The following is a 21,465-nucleotide window of genomic DNA, read 5'->3' as shown; positions in this document are numbered from 1 at the left end:
GTCACGGGATGTTATGAACGCATGCTGCTACCTGCTGTGCCTTGTGCCGTGCCTGCTGTGAGAGGGCCACAGTGAAGTTTACTGAACTTTTTACAACAGGTGATGTGCTGTGCTGCTATTACTATAGTATTACTACAGTATACTAGGACTATGTAATACATTACGTAATACATTACTGTACTACAGGGAGTTATATAGGTTTCCAGAATAGGATTATAGTTATTATGGGATTCCTATGCAATTATATTATTAAATATTAAAGTAAATTGGGACAATTAGTACAAAGATACTTACTTACTCTTTATTATTATATTTTCTCTGTGCACTGTGTGAACAATTTATAATGATTGACCAACATAGAGGTCATCATTACTCTGAATATTTATTTATTTATTTAATTTCTGTTGCATTAAAAGTTCAGAAGTCATTTTGTAGATGCATATTTTTATACATCAATGACAATTGGCTACAGGATACCACACAAGTATTAGACATGGCCATAAGACTACTAGAATACTATTTCTAGAATAGTATTTAAACTTTATAGAGCACAAAACAAATCTTATAGTTCGTTTTTTTGTTTCTCAGTTTTTCTTGTTTTTGTTTTTTTTTTTTTACTGTTTGATATATCAATTCATGATGAAAATCTGTTTACGTTAGCCGTAACCTAGCCGTAACTTAGATGTAGCCAAGGCATGTTTGGCATCTCTGTAGCTTTTCGATACATTTTTGAAGCCAGTACGTTAAGATTTAGGCATGTATTTACCGGGATGGATTGGTGACAGTCTATGTCCAGTGTTTTTTAGCCTTGCTAGCCTACAATCAGACATCAAAAATGTCTTGACTGATTGACTGCATCTGAGGTAAGTGATAAATCATGTACATTAGATTTTTCACAAAACTATTCCTTTAAAAGTTAATACAGGTTTTTATTTAAAAAAAACAAAACAAAACGTTTCACTTTTGCTTTTCAAGTTACTTGGTTTTGGTCCAACAGCGATGAGTTTGTTAATATATCTTATTGTTTTATTGTTTTATTTGGCTCCCCGTTAGCTGCTATTGCAATGCAGTAAAAAGTTGCAATAGCAGCTATTCTTTCCAACCATAACAAACAGAGCTATTATAAATGAAAGAAAAAAAAAAACAACAAACCAAAACATGCATACATACACATACCTACATATACACACATACCTACATACACATAAGAGTATAGATTAGTTGCATAAAGAAGAATACAAATAGTAGTAAGGTTTAATAATATTTTCTATAACATCTAGAGCCAGGATCAGCTGTGATGGGCAGAGTTTAATGTAATAGGATGATGTCAAAATTAATACCATTTAAGAATGAAAGGTTATTTAGTGGCCCTTTGAGGGTAATCACTGGTTTTCAGTCTGAGTTAAAGTGAACTGATCTCGGTAGATGATGTAAAACATTTCAACATATTTAAATTGCTTTGAAATAAATAAAAAAAGACCTTTAAAAAAGGGCAGCTTTATTTAAGATCAGTCAAACATTAGTTTTAGTTGCGAGCATTTCTATGTTTTAAAGGTCATACTGTGTTCGGGCTATTTAACCACTTAAAGAAATGCTGCATGCTGGAATTTCCATGTGCTTCATACTGTGCGTAAGGCTTAATGCTAAGAAGGAAGTATCAGGAGTTCAGGAGAAAAAATGCTATCTGGGGCAGAGTCAGGAAAACAGAACTTTCCGACAGCTTTTTGTTCTCTTTTTAAGGCTCTGTCTCTTTTTACTGCATCCCAGGTGGGCTTGGACATAAAGCAAACAGGCTGACGGCCGTGCTGAATGCCCCTGGGCATCTTCTCCGTGTCATGTTGTCAGAGGACTGGGTGGGGAGTGAGCAAGGCAGCAGGGGGCATCGATTGGTGGGTGTTTCAAGTACAAAATAATTTAGTGAGAAACACTGTATGCTTTTAGACTCACTGCACTCATTAAAATAGCTGGATTTGTTTCTAGCTCTTTTCTTGTGGGCCTTTGGCTAATTCTTATATTTGCTGTGCGTAGGTGTAGGGGTGAAAGCGGCAGTATTTGTGAGTGTGTGTGTGTGTGTGTGTGTTTGTGGGTGTAGATGTGGAACATGAAATACAGTCAGGCCCCACATTTGTCATGTATTTTATTATTTGCCTCTCGCTCTTCTCTTTGCTGGACATGTGGCCCCCTTCATTTTTCACATGACTGCTTTTCTTATCATTGCAGGCCCTCATAGCTGGCCCTGCCGCTGACTTAAAGGCAATAAAACACAAAACATTCTGTAAAACACGGGGCCACTCATGCCGGCCTGAGGCCCTGAGTCACCTCGGGAGGAAATTATGATAATAACTCAGAGCGGCCGAGGAGAGGCGGTGGGGAGGGGTGCAAACGACAGTGGAAGGGGTGATGCTGAGGGTCCAGAGTTCATGGTTTCTGCCCGCAGAGGGATAGGTCAAGGTGCTCTCCAACATACTGTCCCTCATAAACTCTCTCCATCCCACAGCTGCACAAGCCGCAGCACAAGCAGCCTCACTGAGCACAAGAGAGGCTGCTAGTGTTTGTACTGAGGGGACAGAGGAGCACAGGGGTAAGAGTAAAATAGTGTAATGGAAACGATCCAGATCAGATTTTGGGCTTCACAAGCGACTTCATCAGTCAGTCTACAGCACAGGCTGTTGTATGTTGAATGGTGAATACACTACAGTAGTGCTCCGTTGGAGACACAGTAAGAGAGAGAGAGAGAGAGACAGGGAGAGGACTAAGGTTGATCTTACACCTGCCTGACCCAGACCATGCCAGCTTTTTCTGACATCTGTGGCTACTGCCACTCTTCCTCCCTTTCCTCCTCCTAGCCTTCCGGTGCGGGGGGCTCCATCTGTCCAAGGCTGCCGGGGGTCTGGGCAGTCCTACTGAGAAGTGCTGAGAGGGCCCTGGGCCCTTGTGGTGCATCGGCAGGGGCCTCACAGTTGCAGGCCAGCTCCACACAATGCTTCACCACGACTCTCCTGCCAGCTGGCCAAGCTCACTTCCTTACAAACAGAGAGGTAATGGCCACCTCACACCTCCTCTCTCTTCTCCATCAACAGATCATTTCCCTTTCTGCTGTAGACCTAACACAATGCCAGCCGACCTGAACATGGTTACCAGGAAGGTATTTGGTTTTTAGGCTGTTTTTATTTACATTTACATTTATGGCATTGTTTCTTCTGACTTCACTGTTATAAAAAAGAGTTTATCCTTCTTTTATTGGAGTAACTGTATTTACTGTCCAGTGAAGATTTTCGATGAGATTTTGGAGCATTGCTGTGAGGACATGATTGTGTTGGATGATCACTACCCCACCTTATCCCCAACTGCCCTACTCGTCCCAAAAGAACTGGATAGAGCACCATCATTTCAGAGAACACTGGGGGCTTTATACCCCTCTATCCCACGCATGGCCTTAGGCATTGTGCCAATAGGTTTATCATGTTTATCTGCTCCAGAGCAGTGTGTGTGTGTGTGTGTGTGTGCATGCATTTGCACATCTGCATTTGCACATGATTAGAAGGGGTATCCACAAATCTTTGGACATATAGTGTAATTAATTCCCTTTTTAAGCTCCATAACAAAGAAAAGCAGAATGTTGTAGTGCTGCTGTATGCTTGTGCACATATATTGGATATCTGGAGCGTCTACCAACCCACAAACTGTGAAACAAAACCATCCTGTCAGTTGTTGTAGGATACCTAGAAGAGAAGATTTCAGATTTGGCTTGGCTCTCCATGTCACAAGCCATCTGAGTAGCTCCACTCACTGTCTTTGCAAAGTAAGTGTTTTAAACGGCAGCTAAGGAATAAAACTGTAAGGCCCTTAGGTTTCAGTTTTTCAGCTGTTTTGGAAATGTACCACGGCTGGCAAAAAAAAAAAAAACGCATTAAAAGTGTATCTTATCCCAGATTTGAGTAGCTGAAATCCTCTGGACAGAAAGACCGGTGCAACAGACTACAGCTGGGAGAGTGGAAGAGCAAGAGGGAAAGAGATGTGAACTCAAGGTGAAGTAAACTGGCTGTTTAGACAGGGTGAAAGGGATGCTGTGCTGCGTAAGCCTTGTATGTTGATGTTTGTTGAACATCAGATCTAATAATCTAATAATTCTTCATTTTTTATGTTTTATGTTTTTAAGTATAATTGTATTATATATAAAACATAAGACACACATTTTTGTTCTGTTAACTTACTATTAGATGTTCAGGTAACTCAAAAGTCAATAACAAACATAAATAATAATTAAATTTATAATTAATAAAAACAATTTATTTATAATGCAATTGATATTTGAAATAATCTCAAAGTGGTACAAAATAAAAGCATCACTAACATTAAAAATTACTAAATCAAATTAAGAACCAAAGGCCAGAGTAAAAAGGAAAATTTAACATAAACTAAGTTGCAAAATTTTAAGTATTTCAGCACATGGTTCTGAGGCAGACGGTGTCGGACTGACTAAAAGTAACAGTTTAATCTAATATTATCCATAATTGTAATAAGAAATACATAAAAAAACACTAATCTGACCAAATGTGTGGTGACTGGGCTAGCTATACATTTTACCTTTAAAAATGTATACCTTTAGTTTGAGCTAAAATGTTGCAAATGATGTCCTCCTGGGCTGGGAGCGCAATCTGAGTGAGTGCTGAGCGAGTACTGCAGAGCTTTGAAAACACAGGCGGGAGGTCTGTGATAGAGCACAGCCCCGCTGGACACAGCTCCTGCCTAGGCATGGTTAGTCTCAGCAGCCTCCTGCTGGGTTCAAACAGCGCTGGCTGGTGTAGTGGATTTGAACTTGCTGTCAGAGCTGTAGGGTGAAGCTGGGTAAGACAGCTCGAGCCTGTGCTCCCTTTTGAGCTACTCCAGGGCATGGGGTGCTGTGGCTGTGATCTAATCACTGGTTAAATCAGGGCTAAATAGCTGAGCTTAGATAAATTAACTTGGTATATTAGTGAAGTTCTGAGGCAGAGGAACTTCTGGAGGTTCTTAAATTTGAAACTGTGGAGGAACCTTCAAGAAAAAGTTTTTAGAGCTCCTTTTTTTTTTTTTTTTTACAGTGTGGGGTTCCTAAAGGTTCCTAACATCTCATTTTAAATTGTTCCTCTACAGCATTGCTCCAATAAACCATTTGGGGGCCTATATTTTTCAGAAGGTGATGTTAGATGTAATAACCGTCTAATATATTTTGACACAGTGTGATGAACATGCTCACATGTTCTTCTGTGCCCTCAAGTTCACCTTCGCTCTCTGGCCTGATGTTCTTTGAGAGAACACACACATGCTTCATTACTCTTGTCATTTCACCACCCAAGCAACATGCTTAGCATTCAACCTAAACCAGTGGTTCCACCCTGGTCTTTACCACCATCCTGCATGTTGTGGTGTTTTGCCAAATATACACAACCTGTCATTTACTTCTTCTTCTTGTCCTGTAGAGCAGTGCTCTATCACTGACCTCCCGCCTCCCATTTTTTTGAAGCTCTGCAGTACTCATTCAGGACTGTGGTATTCCAGAATCAGAGAGAAAATCCTAAAAGTGTACTTCTTGAAGTAAGAAGCAGTTTAAACAGCCTGGTCTCATGAGGAATTAGTATGTGACTAAATTTAGTTTGACCCTCGTATAAATGCACAAAGTACTGATGCAACCCAGACACTCAGCAATCAAACGGTTTGAGCAGAGAATGTTACAAAGAAACCAGTGTAATTTTATTACCCGAACTGACACCCTAAACTTAACCTAACCTACTACTCTAAAGTGTAATTCTAACCTAAATGTAGGCCAAGCTTAGCCTTACTACAGCCATTACCTTAACATAACCCTAAATAAAACCTTAAACCTGGCCCATTAGAATGATAATTTTTTACCTGTCTGCAAACGTTTCCCATTAATTCTTTCTTTTTTTAAGCTCCATAATGTAGAAAAGAAGAATGTGGTGACTCCACTGTTTTCTCAATTCTTCCTCGAGTGCATGACAAGTTGTGTGTATTTGACAAAACAGCGCCACCAGTGGATGGTTCTCCTTGTGATTCATAAATTATGTAAGAATATGTATGAGTGCAAATGTTACAAATGTCTTTGGGTGCACTTTAGTGGATGTACAAACTTTATGAAACTTTATTGGTTCAAAAGAGCAGTACATGGAACCCCAATTTCCATTGCTTTATTTTTTAAGAACAGTTTGAGTCCACCTCGAAGTTCATACTTTGGATCTCGTAAATAAAAAGTAATTTCTGTTCAAGTGGTTTTGGTTGGAAACAACAGTAACACCCTTGGAAATCCTGTGAATACATGTTTCTGACATGACTTGAAGGCATCATATTATTAAACTTAAGTTTATAAAAATACTGTTTACTCCTCTGTGTATAAAAACTAAGTTCCAAAAACAGTCCAACTTGAATGATTTTTTTATGCCACAAAAAAACTACCATTTAAAAACAAAAGTAAATCTTCAAAACAATCTCTGCCCTTTTCTATTGTCTTTCCTATGTATAGTGAAAGAGACTTCAGTAAGGATGATCAATAACCATTACTTCCCAGTTTACAGACCAAATGGCCCAAAGTAACAAGAGTTGTAGGACACTCTAAATGGCAAAGTGAATCTCAGTGAAAAACATTTCCATCTCCAAAATAGACAAAGAAGAACCCATTTTGGTTCCACAGTTTTGGTGATTTTACATTCTTGTAATGTGAATGTGAAGATACTTTACATAAAGAGACAGTTCTTTACACTCACACATGAATCTTTTTACACACGTGGCTCTTTATGGAACCAAAAATGTTTAATTTACAGTGTCGCTCAAAGGCCCATTTGTAGCACCTTTTTTAAAGATATATTCTTCAGTGTCGTGTGGGATGAAGGTTTAAATCTTTTCAGCGTTTGAAGGGATTCCGTTTGTATGTTTATTCATTTAGTACTTCTGACCTTTGCAAGGGCACATTTGTGACGTCTCTTATTCACCTTCATTCACCTGCATTCATTTTTGATCTCCTCTCATGTCCGTCAACATGGACACGACATCACGTTTCTCAAACCTTCTGCTTATCTGATCCGATTACTCATATATTTAGCTTCCTGCATGCTGGATAATTTCATATGTCATTTGGTCTCACCCAGACACACGTCCACCCACAAAAACGTCCCCAAAGCTCACGTTCGTATCAATGCTGAAATGAAGGAGAGTAAAAATGATGGAGACGGTGGGGCTGACATTGGCCGCAGAGAGACAGAGTGGAAGCTCAGGTCACAGGGCTGGGAGACTGCGAGCCGCTGGACGGTCCGGTCGGTCGACCTGCCGCGGTGACCGAGCTTCATCTACAAACTCGCAATAAATATCCAGCCGTCATTTATTTTAATTCCCCTCTTTCTTTGGCTTGGACAGAATGGATTCTTAACCTTGTAAGACAAGGACAACCATGTGCTGCCTGCCCAGCTCCGGCCGCTAAATTATTCTTCATTCTTCTGGGGAGTGTTTGAGGGGATGGGGAGTGGGTGGGGGTGCTGGAGAAATAGAAAGAGAGGTACTAGTAAAGGTGGAGATGGGGAGGGGGGGGTTGTTAAAAATGACTTCAGCACGAAACTGTCTGCTCAGCTCACTAAGTTATCACTGCACCTTCGGACAGACAGTTCTGAGACAGTAGAAGAAGTTAGAAACAGCTAGAGGCGACAAAGTGGAAAGAAAAGAACAAAAAACTGAGAATAAAAAGGATGACCGGTGAGATTGACCCCGTTTACACCTGGTCACTTCCTGCGTCTTGAGTATCAGAATTATATCTGGATGGTCTGAGACCTGGTTTGAGTTTGAGCCTTGTTACAGCAGTGTAAACATCTCCATCTCTCCAAGACTTTAGACCAAAACCCCTCCCAGTACAACCCAAACACCAGTAATAACTGCTGCACAATGAGCAAATTTGCATATTCCGTCCCACACAGCAATTCGATTTGAGTCTAACTAAGCAGAGACACATTTGACTACCAAGTGTAAATGCATATACAATCCAGATACAAGGTGTAAGTGACCAGGGTCAAAGACCTGGCCACTTCATGTGACTGATATCTGGATTGTATCCTGATGAGATTTTAGCCACATGAATTTACACTCGATAGTCAGATGTGTCTTCAGTAGACTGTCAGACTGCTATAACGTGTGTCTCAGATCAGACCACCTGCAGTGGTTTGAGTGATTGGATTTGTATCTGGTTGAAATGAGTCTTGGGTGCGTTTACACCTGCATTTGTATGTGTGTTGTAGCCAGATATAATCCTGATACTCAAGACGCATGAAGTGACCATGTGTAAACAATGTCAAAGTCTGGGGAGAGAATGAAATGAAGAAATCGGGAAAAACTGGATGACCAAGTCAGCGCATATTCGAGAGAGAAATATAGAGAGAAAAACTCAGAGGAAGAGAAAGCATGAGGTAGAAAAAAGGGAATCTAAGGATGGTCAGCTGAGTGAAAAAAAAGAGGCGGGGGGGGGCAAAATGAAAGCAACTAAGAAGAAAAGAGCGAGAGAAGGAAAAAGAAAGGAAGAGAAACTGTGAGGGAAAAGAGGATGGCCGACAGAGAGAGTGGGGGAGAATAAAATGAGCAGCCTCTGGAGTGATTTATTTGCCAAATCAGGACACAATGAGTCGATTATGAGTGCTCTAATAGGAGAGAGTGTTTGGGGACTGCTTAATTGGCTGTGATTGAGTTGCAGGCTGGGAGTGGGGCGAACAGTGGAGCTGGGCGGCGTCTGTCAGGCAATCATCAGCTAATCAGAGCGCTGAAATTAAAACTGCGTGGCTGGGGTTGAGGAGGGGATAATGGCAGAGCCGAGCTTGGGTTTGAACGTGTATGTGTGTGTGTGTGTGTGTGTGTGCATGCATGTAAGAGGCAGTGGACTGTATCTGAGAATGTATAAATGACTTATAAAAATATGTGCAAATGTTAAAATGCTGTTTTTTTATACCTCATGCTTCCACCACTGTAGTAGATGGCATCTGTATAATTAAGGAAGCTTTTATTTCCTGCTAACTGTAACACTGTCACTAATTATTTATCATTTACATAATAAAGGCTGATGGACTGAAGTGTCCAAAAGCTTATATTTTAGATGCAGTGGTGTTACGTGGGGGAGGTCACTCTATAGCTGGACTCTGAGATTACACACCTGAAATAACACCAAACAAATTAGTCAACAAATTTGACCATTTCCCCAAAACAGCAAATATAAAACCCCTCTGCTCCTCAACTTTAGAAGAGTCTGATCTTTAGAGGGCTTTGAAAGCTGGGGCTGAGCTGGGGTTGAGGTATAGCAGCCGTTGATGGAGATTTCCTCACTAGGGGGAGGTGTTTAGCTGTGCTGCTGCAGTGGACGAAGCTGCTCCGTCCCATGCTGTATTTGGCATGCCCGCTGTTTGGTGTGTACGTCCTCACACGGTTTCTACAATATTTCTATAGTGAAGCCCATGTGAATAAAGCTGGTTCAATTACATTCAGTGAGTCATTTTGTTTTAAAATAAATAGACAATTTGGGTCAAATTGGTTGATTTTAGTCTATAAAATTAAATTCAGTATTTTTAAACAGTGCTCTGAATGCTTTGGTTCATTTTAATACAAGCAAAAAATTATATATTTATCAAAATAACTGCTATTTATTCTCAGTAGTTTATCAAAATAGCCAAGTGAAATGCAGTTTTGCTATAGTCATTTTATTCAGTGTTTATGACTGAAACTAGAAATAATACATCATTTGTAAAACTGTCCTAAAACAGCTCACAGGACGGAACTGTAACTTTGTTTTTCATTTAACAAAAACATCTAAATGAACATTGGTTAAAGCAAACTTTAATCTGTATTAAACCAGATATGTCTTACATGTGGACATCTAGTCTATATGTGTCCTGAAAATATGTCATTTAATTTTCTACTGAGATCAGAACAACAATGCAAGAAAGGTAGTTTACGCTGTAAACGCTGTGTTCTGCACTGTAGACTACTCAAGCTTCATTTAGCTGCAGTTGCTGTAATGAATGCAACATATTGTCACTGTCATCCAAAAGCCTTGTACCTCCAAATTCTAGGACTTTACAGGAGCCAACTTAATAGGAGAAGGTATTTTTATATTTATATTTTAAAAGTCAATGTAAAAATATTTTATTCCAAGTCATTTGGAAGCATTTCTATTGGTCCACTTATCATAAAATAAAAAAAAATGTAATGAACAGCCAGACTCAAATTACGTCAAAGTAGAAAAACAACAAAAAGAGAGATACAAGGTTCACTTGACAGCAACCAGAGCCAGTCAGAGCCAGTGTGTCCTTTCTCTGAAGCCCACTGGTTCACCAGACTCATTCCTAAACTGGATTAGGAATACAATAATCCTGCATAAGACTTCTAATCTCATTTACAGCACAGAATACTAAAGCAGAAAACAGCGATGGCCTGTCCACTTACGCCCCTTCGTAAGGTCAGAAACCTCTGCCCACTGGAAATATGCTTGGATAGGTCAGTCTCTTTCTTTCTTTCTTTCTGTCTCTCCATGCAAAATGCAAATAAACTAATCTTCACTGTCATGCAAAATCCTCGTATCTCAAAAATGGCAACTTTACCGAAAAAGGAAAAGCTTTCACCTTCTTTCTCTAACTTTTAATGGAAGTAAATGGAAAAATATTTTACTTCAGGTCATTTTGGAGAATTTCTATTGGTCTATTTATCATACAATTCTGAATTTAAAAATTAGAATCTGTAAAAAAAATTGGAAAACAACAAAACCAATATTTTCATAATAATGTGTCTGAATATTAAAAAGCTCCTTACGTTGTTCCATTAGCACATGGACTGTAGTTTCTGTAACAACAATGGGGAAAATGAAATCTGACAGATTTGAATTAAATAAAGCAAGAGCAGATCATTGTACTTAACCCACCACCCTCACTCCCACCTCCACTTCTCAGAATCCCAGAAGCGGACAGGCAGACTGCGTTTTGTGTGTTTGGAGACGGGACAGTTTTCAGTGACGGCTGTTCCGGGCACAGGATCAGCGAGGGGCCCCTCCCTCACACCCACCCATGGAGCGCGGCCCCCTGCCCGTTTTGATTTAATTAAAGGGAAGAGGGCGCATCAATTTCAGCGGCGGCGCAGGGAGATGACAGCACACAAATTGAAAGTAAGCATCTCGGCTGGGGCGGGAGGGGGCCCGCTCATCATTAACATTGAACACAATTCTGTGTGCCATGTAACAAGATTAGAAACATTATTATCATTCCTCCTCTACACACACCAAGCCTGTCAGAGAGAGAGCGAGAGAGAGAATTCGCAAGAGTTGAAAAAGTTGAGAGAATGAGAAGTTCTTTGTTTGACTACAGCAAAAAAAGAGAAGAGCTTTACACTTGTTACATTTTGGGTCGTAGCAAAGTAATGCAGTAATCTAAGAACAAATATGAACCAAATCATAACTTCAAAAGTACTACTGAAATCAGGCTGATATCAGCAGAAAATGCTAGATTGGATATTGTAGACAGACCGAATGAATCTGATCCAATCCTGCAACAAATCTATCTTGAAACCGCATATTTCTTCATGGGTGGCAGTGGAGTGTATAAGTAGTTCAATATGGTGGCCTACTGTTAGATGCTCACATCATGTTTCACTTAAAATTAGCTCATTTTTAAAGCTTAGTTATTTATTAGTCTTACTTTTATTTTTATTATTTAATATCAGGTTAAAATCAGTGTCAGTCAAAACTCGGATTTCAATTCAATTTGAAAAAGGGTGTTATGTCATATTTATTTGTGTTGCACTTTTTACAAACTGATGTTGTGGCAAAGCAGCTTAAGAGAAATCCAGAAATAAAACAAAAAGAAACAAAACAAGTAAAACACGCAACCCCTGAGCAAACCAAAAATGCCAGTGGCAGGAAGAACCTCCCCAAGAAGAAGAAACCTTGAGAAAAGCTAAGACTCACAAGGGGGGAACCATCTTTCTCTGGTCAAACTTATACTTATAAATCACTATTTAATGGGAAAAAGTCATCTTGACATTTCTTGTTATGCACAATTGTATTAATATAAACATGGATATGCGGATATGCAGAACTAGTAATAATAATAATAATAATAATAATAGTAATAATAATAGGGTTGTCCCAATCTAATCCAGTGGATCACTGGATATTTTAATGGTTATTAAGTATTGGCTATTTTAATTCAGATCCAGTTCTAATTCTATTTTAACCACGATGTTCAGAGTGACATCTTATCTTATTTCACAGTGAAACATGGATCAGGATCAGGACATCCCCAAATAATAATAATAATAATAATAATAATAATAATGATGATGATAATGATGATGATGATATTGTATCATGTCATTTCTATTTAAACATATGCATACACTTATTCTGTACCAAAGACACTGGTTCTGTCTACAACCATCACAACACATAGAACCTTTTGGGATGCTTAAATGTTTTTTACCTGGTTAAGATTTCGGATTTACTGTGCTTTGTGTAAAAGCTGTATTTCAGAAAGACTGCAGTTTTCATACTTGTAAAATCAAATGTTAAAACATCTCAAACTCAATTAAAGCTTAATTAAATAATATAATCAGCTGTTTGTTGACATGTTGACTGAAACAATTAACTGCAACAGAAAATATAATTTTATAACTATCCATAAAAGTACTATTAAAACCTGTGCTGATTTGGCTGAGTGCTCAAAGTAAGGGGAGTCATAAGATTTGGGACCATTTGAAGAAGAACCATGGCCATTTTAATGAAATGTATCACCCCGTCATGTTTCATTGTGAATATGGCTCCCATGTCTGAAAGGAAGGATAATATTTATGCATGGTGGGAGGTGGGGAATTTTTTTTTTTTTTTGGAGAATGTTTGTTGACTTGTTGACTGAAACAGTTAACTGCAACAGAAAATATATTTTCTAGTTGAATTTTTACTGATGGAATCTGTGTTACTGTTGAAAATCAATTCCTTATATATCTTATCTTGTCTTTCACTCCCAGTCCTGGTTTCTGTAAGTGGATGCTGTGCTACTCTGAAGTCAGTGCACATACATTATCATACTCAAAGAATTTCCACTCAGTTCACATTGGTGGAAACCCTTTTGTATGTGACTGTGTATAAAACAATCAAAAAATTGGTTCTATATAGTACCATAAAGGGTTTCACTATTGTTAAGAGTCAAAGAACCCTTTAGCACTATACTAATAACTGAGAAAGAATCTATGAAAGTTTCAAATTAACCAAGAGTGCTCACTTACGACGAAGACATATTTAGTATACAAAACTGCTCACTACCTTCAAAGTCCTTCACAGTCTGGCCTCTATACTCTCATCAATGGGTGGCAGATCCTTTAGTGTCATAGTCCTTACACCTGATCAGCAAGCAAGCCCTTCTTAAAATGGGTGTTTTAGGGAAGGAAAAACACTACAGTGTGCAAGACAGGGCTTCTGCCATAACCTAAAATTTAGCGTTAATATAATTACATTGCAATTTAGTCCAAACTTAGGCTTAATGTCTGGGAGACTATCCATAAAAGTACTATTAAAACCTGTGCTGATTTGGCTGAGTGCTCAAAGTAAGGGGAGTCATAAGATTTGGGTACCATTCGAAGAAGAACCATGGCCATTTTTGGATGAAATGTATCACCCCATCACGTTTCATTCTGAATATGGCTCCCATGTCTGAAAGGAAGGATAATATTTATGCCTGGTGGGAGGTGTGGAAATGTGTTTTTTTTGGAGAATGAACACTTTATTTTTAACACTAATGTCTCTTGATGTAAATTTGGACAATTGGAACAAGTATCTTGATAGGGGCCTTCGTTGACACGTGAAGCCTTCTCATCTAAACTTGACTTGAAGAACAATAAACATGAACATGAACAGAAGAACAGTAAAAAGGCAGAGTGTGTGTGTGGGTGTCTGCCTCCTATCTTGGCATGGCGGGTGTGTGACACCAGCGGTGGATTGAGCGTGAGTCTCAGTGCCTGTCTAGATTACATCACATCCCACTCTGCTGAACGCTGTAGCAGTGAAGAGTACAGCTGATATATAAATCACTGTCACTGAGTGACATCCACTCCCTCCACATTTATACAAGGGGAGAGTGAAACAGCACACATTGCCTGTAAATTGAAAATGTGGCCTAAAATTGAGACATGACACACTTATCCACATAGGAAGATTACTGTAGCTATTGTCAGAATGTCTCCTTTCCTGTAAAAAGAGACACCGGCGGTAAAAGAAAAGGGGATAAGAATTCGCTTCTCTCAGCTTACCCACTCTTCTTTTTCTCCACTTCCACTTGAACTGGGTCCTCCATCATGAACACTTTACTGGACTGGAGCCTGCGCTGTATATGTGTGTGCTGTAGCGCCGTGCACTTGCAGCAAAGTGCCTCCTGTAAAATCGTTGACATCGTCTGAGCAATCAGGTCTACAGAGAGTCTATTAATGAACCAAAAAGACAGATGAGTCACGCTGATGCCAACCATGGCGCTAGAATTTGATTATAGATACTGTTTTTGGGAGAGATAGTTGTCTATTTGCCAAAAGGCCATTACTTTGGCACCCCACATTCAAATATCTGTGCTGTATCCACTGAAAATATCAGGTATGAAATATCTCTCTCATATTAATAAGCTATTCTGTCAATGCCATCTCAAACGTCTATCTTTGCTGCTAGCAGTGAGCGTCAGTGTCTGCAAATGGTCAGTCTTAGAACCCACTTATACCTGGTCATGTCATGTGACTACTATCTGGATTGCATCAAATCAAATCAAATGAAATTTATTTGTATAGTGCTTTTTAAAAGCTTTACACAATCAGGAATTAGTAAAAGACAATAAATCAACAACATAAAAACACATAAATCTAAGACCCTGAGCAAGCCAGTGGCAACAGTGGCAAGGAAAAACTCCCTCAGAGCTGGAGGAAGAAACCTTGGGAGGAACCAGACTCACAAGGGGGGACCTGACCCATCCTCCTCTGGTCAGAACTATTTATAAATTATTGATAAGTCACCAAACCATCTATACTGTTAAAACCATCTGAACTGCTCAGGTGTTAATAGTTAATAGTGGTGAAAGTAATAGTGGATTCCATTATTATAAGAGTCCATTTAGGTTTTAACATGGTCATTAGACAGGTAGCAGTGGTATGAGGGTGTGCCACTGGTCTGGCATGGGTGGTGGTGGGGGTTGGGCCTGGTGGTTGGACTGGTAGGTGGTAGCTGGTCTGACGCAGGTAGAGGGTAGATTGTATCTTGATAAGATTTTAGCCACATGCATTTACACTGGGTAGTCAAATTAAACTAGTTAGACAGATATCCGATTTTTGTGTGGGACAGAATATGCTAATTCGCTCATTACCCGGCAGTTATTACTGGTGTTTTGTTTGTACTGGGAGGAGTTTTGGTAGTTGAATGTGTCTCGGACAGACAGATATGTTTACACTGCTATAGCATGTGCCCCATGCGTCTCAGACCACCTTCTGAAGTGGTTTGAGTGTTAATTGTGTCTTTGGTGTGTTCACACTTGCATTTTTATGTAATCAGATATAATCCTGATACTCCAGACTCATGAAGTGACCAGGTGTAAACAGGGCCTAAAAAACTAAAGCCAAGATGCTATCGGTCTTAGCAAGCTAAGAGGTGGGTGGTGGAGGAAGGGAGAGAGAGAAACTGTTCTGATGTATTAGTCCAGACGACAATTGCGCAGTGCTGACACATGATTGACAGCACATTTGATGACCTTGAGGATGTGTGGTGGAAACTTCCAATCTCATTTAAGTTTGGGGAAAATGGAATTGAAAAGCGAGGATTTATTTTCTTGACTTTTGTTGTTTGTTCTTTCTTACAAAGTAGCCGAAGACAATCGTGTGAAGTGGTTGTGAGGTGGCGGCAAACTGGTGTGAAGGGACCTCAGATGGTACGCTCCGAAACATGACCTCTAGATTCTGTGTCTTCTGCTTAAGTCTGCAAATATTAAAGCCTCAGATGATTTGGGGGAACAGAATCTCACTTCTCAGACTGAGAACACTTTTACAATATTCTGTGAGAAACTGTGGGCCTGTTTACACCTGCCTTTCACCTTCAGATTTTGCATGTCTGCATGAAAAGCCAGGTTTAAACATCCCCAAGACGCATTGTGATCAGATTATGATCAGATGACCCAAACCACATTCAGAAGTGGTCAGAGATGGATCTTGCCCACATTTAATACAAGTTTTAACAGAATGTTTTTTCTGTGATCAGATTCCGTCAGATAAGCGGAAATACATATAATACGAATAATTATTACTGTGGATCTCGGCTTCTTACTCCCACTTGCTCTGTCTCCCTTGCTGTGTGTATGTCTGTGCCTGCTCTCGCTTGTGCTGGTGCTTATGTACCAGTAGATGAGGGCAGTATTTGTATAAGAGAGCAGAGTTTGATCCCTTGCGGTTTAAATAGTCTGTCGCATTTTCTAAATGAGCTGCTACAGGAATGTGAGAACCATCTATTATTCCATGGCATTGTAGAACCCCCACAGCTCCTCTAAACTGTTCATAGTCTCCTGGAGCAGGACAGTTTAATGATGGGTCTTTTATGCAGGAAAGTTAAATCGGATACAAGTGTAAACCGGATTGAGTCAGAGCAGATCCAGATACTATCCGAATGCAAAGCACACGTTAATGCCAGGTGTAAACATGCCCTGGCTTGCCATCAGCAGCCAGAGCCAAAGAGGGCACAATTGGCCTTACTCTCTCCGAGTGGGTAGATGTCTCACTCTCTACACATCACTTCAGTTTGATTGATGCATCAGAGCTAGGTACCCAGCGCTTTCCTACGTGTATAAGAGGAGGCATGTGTCAGTACTTACTGTTCCAGTGGCGGAAGCATTACATGTGATTAAGGAGAGTACTAACGAGTGGGTTGGATAATTGGCTAAAATCCACAAAAAGGTCTCACTTTATAAAACATGCTGGTGTAACTCTCCTACATTGTCCATGAGATTCTCACAATTAGCTCTAATCACACTTGCCATTTCTCACACATTTTTACAACCCCTCACAAACCCTCATTCTCCTTCAAAACTACCTCAGAAACAAACTAACTATTGATAATGTTTCCCACAGCTGCGGCTCTGGGGTTCACTGATTAGACACGCTCTGGACAGGCAATGGCAGCTTTCTGATAGAGTGAAAGCAAGTGTGCTAATGCTAAATCACTATACAGTCACAGCCGGCCCATATGTGTGTGTGTTAGATCAGGCCGTGCAGACCGGCACCCATAGCAATAACAAACTGATACAAGGGCGCTCCCATGAACTGAATATTTCACTTAAATGCACAAGTATGTCAGAAAGACTATGAAAGACATTTTCCTTTAGGATGACTACAATTACACAAATCAGCATAGTACAGTTGTGTTTATCTAGTTTTGCTTATATCTGCATACACTGTATTTTACTCACATACTGGTATAGTTGATAGTTGTTTGATTTTTATTTATTTATTTATTTATTTTGTGTATCACTGATTATTACAAAAATTAAATTAGGGCACTTCTTTGGTAATTGGCAATGCAATATCACCGATACTATCTAATTTTATAGCATAATAATAATAATAATAATAGAAGAAGAAGTAAAACAGGATGCTGTAAAAAAAAATGAAACAGCATAAATCTTCAGTGGAGCTGTCGGTGCTTTCCTAACAGTGACTGTGTGATACTTAATCCAGGTGTGGTGAAGGTAAGCTTCCCCTGAAAGAAGATAGCCAGCAAACACACATCAATATTAAGAGAGGGATATCAGGGAGATCCCATTGTTGCCAGTCAGTTTGATGAGGACTTAAGGCAAATAGACTTACGTTTGAGGAAACTTTAGCTGGCGGTTTGTCATGCGGCTGCCGTGTGAAGTTTTAATTGTGAAAGGCCTGCCGATCAACACTCAGGTTAAATTCCAGCAGCTTCTAATGATGACAATCAGCATCATTCTTCAGTAATTCCTTAAAAATCAACTAGAAGTCTGCATTCTCTGATTTAAAGTATAGGATAACAATTTTCTGGTAGCAGCTTTTTCAAGGGCTTATTGAAAATAAATAAATAATAATACAAAAATTAATAATCCACAACACTCTCTAGTATGAAGATGAACTTAACTTCTATGCTGTCACAGCACATAAAGAATCTGTTATAATCCATTTTATGGCTGTAAAAATTAATTCATCCTTTTCAATTATTCCAATTAATTCTACTGCCGTCATGATCATAAATACAAATGTCCTTTTTCTCTCTTTGAAAGAAAGTTCACCCTGCTAGTGTTCTTTAATGAGTGCACACACACACACACACCAATATCAGACATATGCCAAATATATCAAAGTATTCACTTTGTATTTCACTTTGAAATATCTTTAGAACTTAAAACACCTTCCTCCAACCCACTCTTTTTTCCTTCACACACACACACACATGCACAAACTCTGAATGAGGTCAGCAGAATTGCTCAGAGCATTAGATATCAGCTGTGTCCTTTCCGCACAGGCCGCAGCAGCTCTAGTTGCTGGGCCAATGTTTACCTTTCTGACAGGCCTGACACTGGCCTCAACACTCCAGTTACATTTTGGCCATATACACTGAAGCAGGACCGGCGATACACACCAGTTCTGGGCTTGAACTCTAGTGACTAGAGCAGTCTAACAAGCCCCAGTTCTGTAGTTTAGAGCACTATGTGCCAGAAGCATAGCTGATCAGGGTTTGCCCCAGTGCTTCACACAATATCTTTCAAAGATAATCACTATTTTGTTATTTTAAAGATTGTCTTGTTTAGTATTAATGTTTTAATTGCAGACTGTTTTGTGTTTTTTTATTGTCTTTTGAATGTAGCTCTCTGTCATAAGTGTTTTCCAGTAATTGTTGAGCATAGCCTTTTTACAGTGAGTATTTATAACATCCTACACTGTTGCCAGATAGTATCTGGTACTGAAGGAAATATTACTGTGTATAATAAAACCTCTCTGTCATGGCTAGCCTGGTGGCACACTGCTTTTAGTTAGCATGTATGCTTTTTGGGTGAAGCGATACAATAGGCTAACTTAGCATAGGCTTACATGCTAATGCCACTTAATTTGCAAATAATTTGCTAGCCTTAATTTGTTTTTTATTTATTTATTTTTTATAATATAATTATTAATATCTATGCTATTCCTCCGTTTCACATGACTGACATTTTCTTGAGGTGGTCATATCATTGAGAGTGGTCTGCTGCATCTATGTGGAAGGGCATTGGTGGAGAATTAAATATCATGAATCTCAGTTCTGAAAAACACTGTGTCCAGTGAATAACAGCGCAGAAACATATGTATAACATATAAATAAAACAATGCATGCATGCTTTTAATCCATACATAGTTCACATTGCTAAACTATTTACTGGACAGCATAGTGTATGAAACCATCACTCCACATATCGGAGACAGTGGTTTCTTGCTACCAGGTTATTATGGATACGATTGCCTGCTAAGTAAGTAAATCCAAAAACAGGAAGCAGAATATCTGAAGTTGTCTATAAATACAGTTATAAATGTATTGAATAAATTTTAAACTAGAAGTAGCTTCAACCTAGATAGGTAATCTTAAGTAGATTAGTCAGTGAACTGTGTGAGTTTGCTGCAGGGTTCTGTGTGGCGGTTGTGTTGATCAGCAGGATGCATTTTAATGGCTTTTGTAATGTAAACAGTAACATAAGTGAAATCAGTGATGACTGGTTAATGTATTTGTTGAGAGGACTAAATGAACACCCAGTAGTTCACACACTGTTACATTGCATTAAGGACCCCTTCCCAGATACAGCAGTGAAACTGGGAAGTGTATTTTATCAACTACAAAATGAGCAGAACAGAGCAAGTTCAGATAATTATTAAAGGTACATTTCAGTAAGATAGGAATATACAAATAAAAATATATGTCTGTGACTTCAATTCAACTTTATTGTCCTCATCTCTAATCTATCATAACTAATCTCCGATGCAGAATGGGTAGCGCATACAATAGTGCATGGTCAAAACACGACACAGGGTGCATAGACGATAAGTACAAAGACAACAAATACAATAAATACAAAAATATACAAATACAATATGTGGGGCTGAGTGATTAGGTCCAAAATAAGTTACTACACTAACAGTAGAATAGAATAAATGTGCAGAGCAGTGATGGATGAGCTGTGTGTGTAAAAATAGAGAGTAAAACAGGGAGTGCAGGAGTGTATGCTGAGGTGACCAGTCTGGGTTTGTAAATGGCATATTGTACGTGTGCTGGAATAAGTATAGCAAGTTATAACCCACTATAACACAACCGTTAGCATGTTGCTAGCGTTATGCTGTAAATCTCATGTAGTGCCGTTTGGAAATTAGCCGTATTGCAGTGGTGTAGCTTCAATAAATACCAGCTCTGCATGAATCCAGTAAAAAACCTTTCTGTGTTAAACTTTGATATGTAATGATATTAACTGTATATGATTTCAGCTTGGTCTTAATTAAAATCAGACCATTTTAACCAGTTTAACCCATATTATGGTGCTACTTTGGTGTTCTTGGGCCCACAGAAGGCCATAGTAATCCGCTCCTAGTGATTGATTCGCTGCAAGTAAAATAGTGTGGATGCTTAAAATGAAATCATATTTTGATGCTTTTTTCCTTTGAAAGGAGGGAGGTGGCGGTGCTTAGCCCTACCAGTCTATTTATACCAGCTGCCCCTGAGTGATATTATATTACCTGCCAAACACTGTAGTAGTTAAATATTGCCAGGTTGGTATAGTGAATACACATGGTATGAATGAATAGATTTATATCTCCCCTTTTAATGGAATTTGTCAGTTTGTTTCAGTGAACTGAGCAATAATTAGTGTCAGATTACAGCATACTTTATATTACTGGTGATAACTATGATTTCTAGGGTTGGTGACCTGGAAAGGGGTATGGGGGGTTATGGATGGCGATTCTCCTTTGAGAGGAATGTAGTTAATGACTGTGCTTAATCCTTAATCTGGGACTTCTTTCTTTTGCTATTTGACCAAAATTAAAAACTTAATCAGGTTCTGCAGGCATGACAAACATGCCATAGGCACAAAAAGGGCCATATGCACACACCTGCGGGTTAGTCGATGTGGTCGCTAATAGCCCCAGAAGAATACTGTCACACAAAGACCTTGTATCTCCAAATTTACAACTTTACAGGAGAGGGTAAACACCTTCTTTACTTTCAATAGAAGTCAGTGTAAAAATGTTGGAGTGTTTCTATTGGCCCATTCATCATTAAATTCATCATCAAAAATACAATCTCAAGACTAACTGCCAGATTTACATGATGTCATAAAGATATACAGCAAAATTGGAGATACAAGGTTTTTCTGTTCCTCCTTATCTCTCTCTCTCTCTCTCTCTCTCTCTCTC

At 39.1% G+C, this 21,465-nt stretch overlaps 1 protein-coding gene across 4 annotated transcripts in view; it reads left to right on the top strand.

Moving 5' to 3' along the window:
• Positions 1–11: 11 nt before the first annotated feature.
• Positions 12–21,465, top strand: part of LOC140564083 (G patch domain-containing protein 2-like) — a 79,903-nt gene continuing 58,449 nt past the window's right edge. For 2 of the 4 annotated variants that reach the window (XR_011980516.1, XM_072689163.1), the window contains exons 1-2: positions 1,398–1,889; positions 2,847–3,038. The gene's annotated coding sequence lies outside the window, so the exon portion shown is untranslated. Of the gene's footprint in view, positions 100–1,396; positions 1,890–2,846; positions 3,039–21,465 lie in introns of those variants that run through there. The other 2 variants (XM_072689164.1, XM_072689166.1) reach the window with 2 other exon arrangements.

The sequence above is a fragment of the Salminus brasiliensis genome, chromosome 10 (genome assembly GCF_030463535.1).
Source record: "Salminus brasiliensis chromosome 10, fSalBra1.hap2, whole genome shotgun sequence".
Taxonomy (NCBI): domain Eukaryota; kingdom Metazoa; phylum Chordata; class Actinopteri; order Characiformes; family Bryconidae; genus Salminus; species Salminus brasiliensis.
Note: the sequence above shows the minus strand (reverse complement) of the source record. Positions and strands in the feature narration are given on the sequence as shown.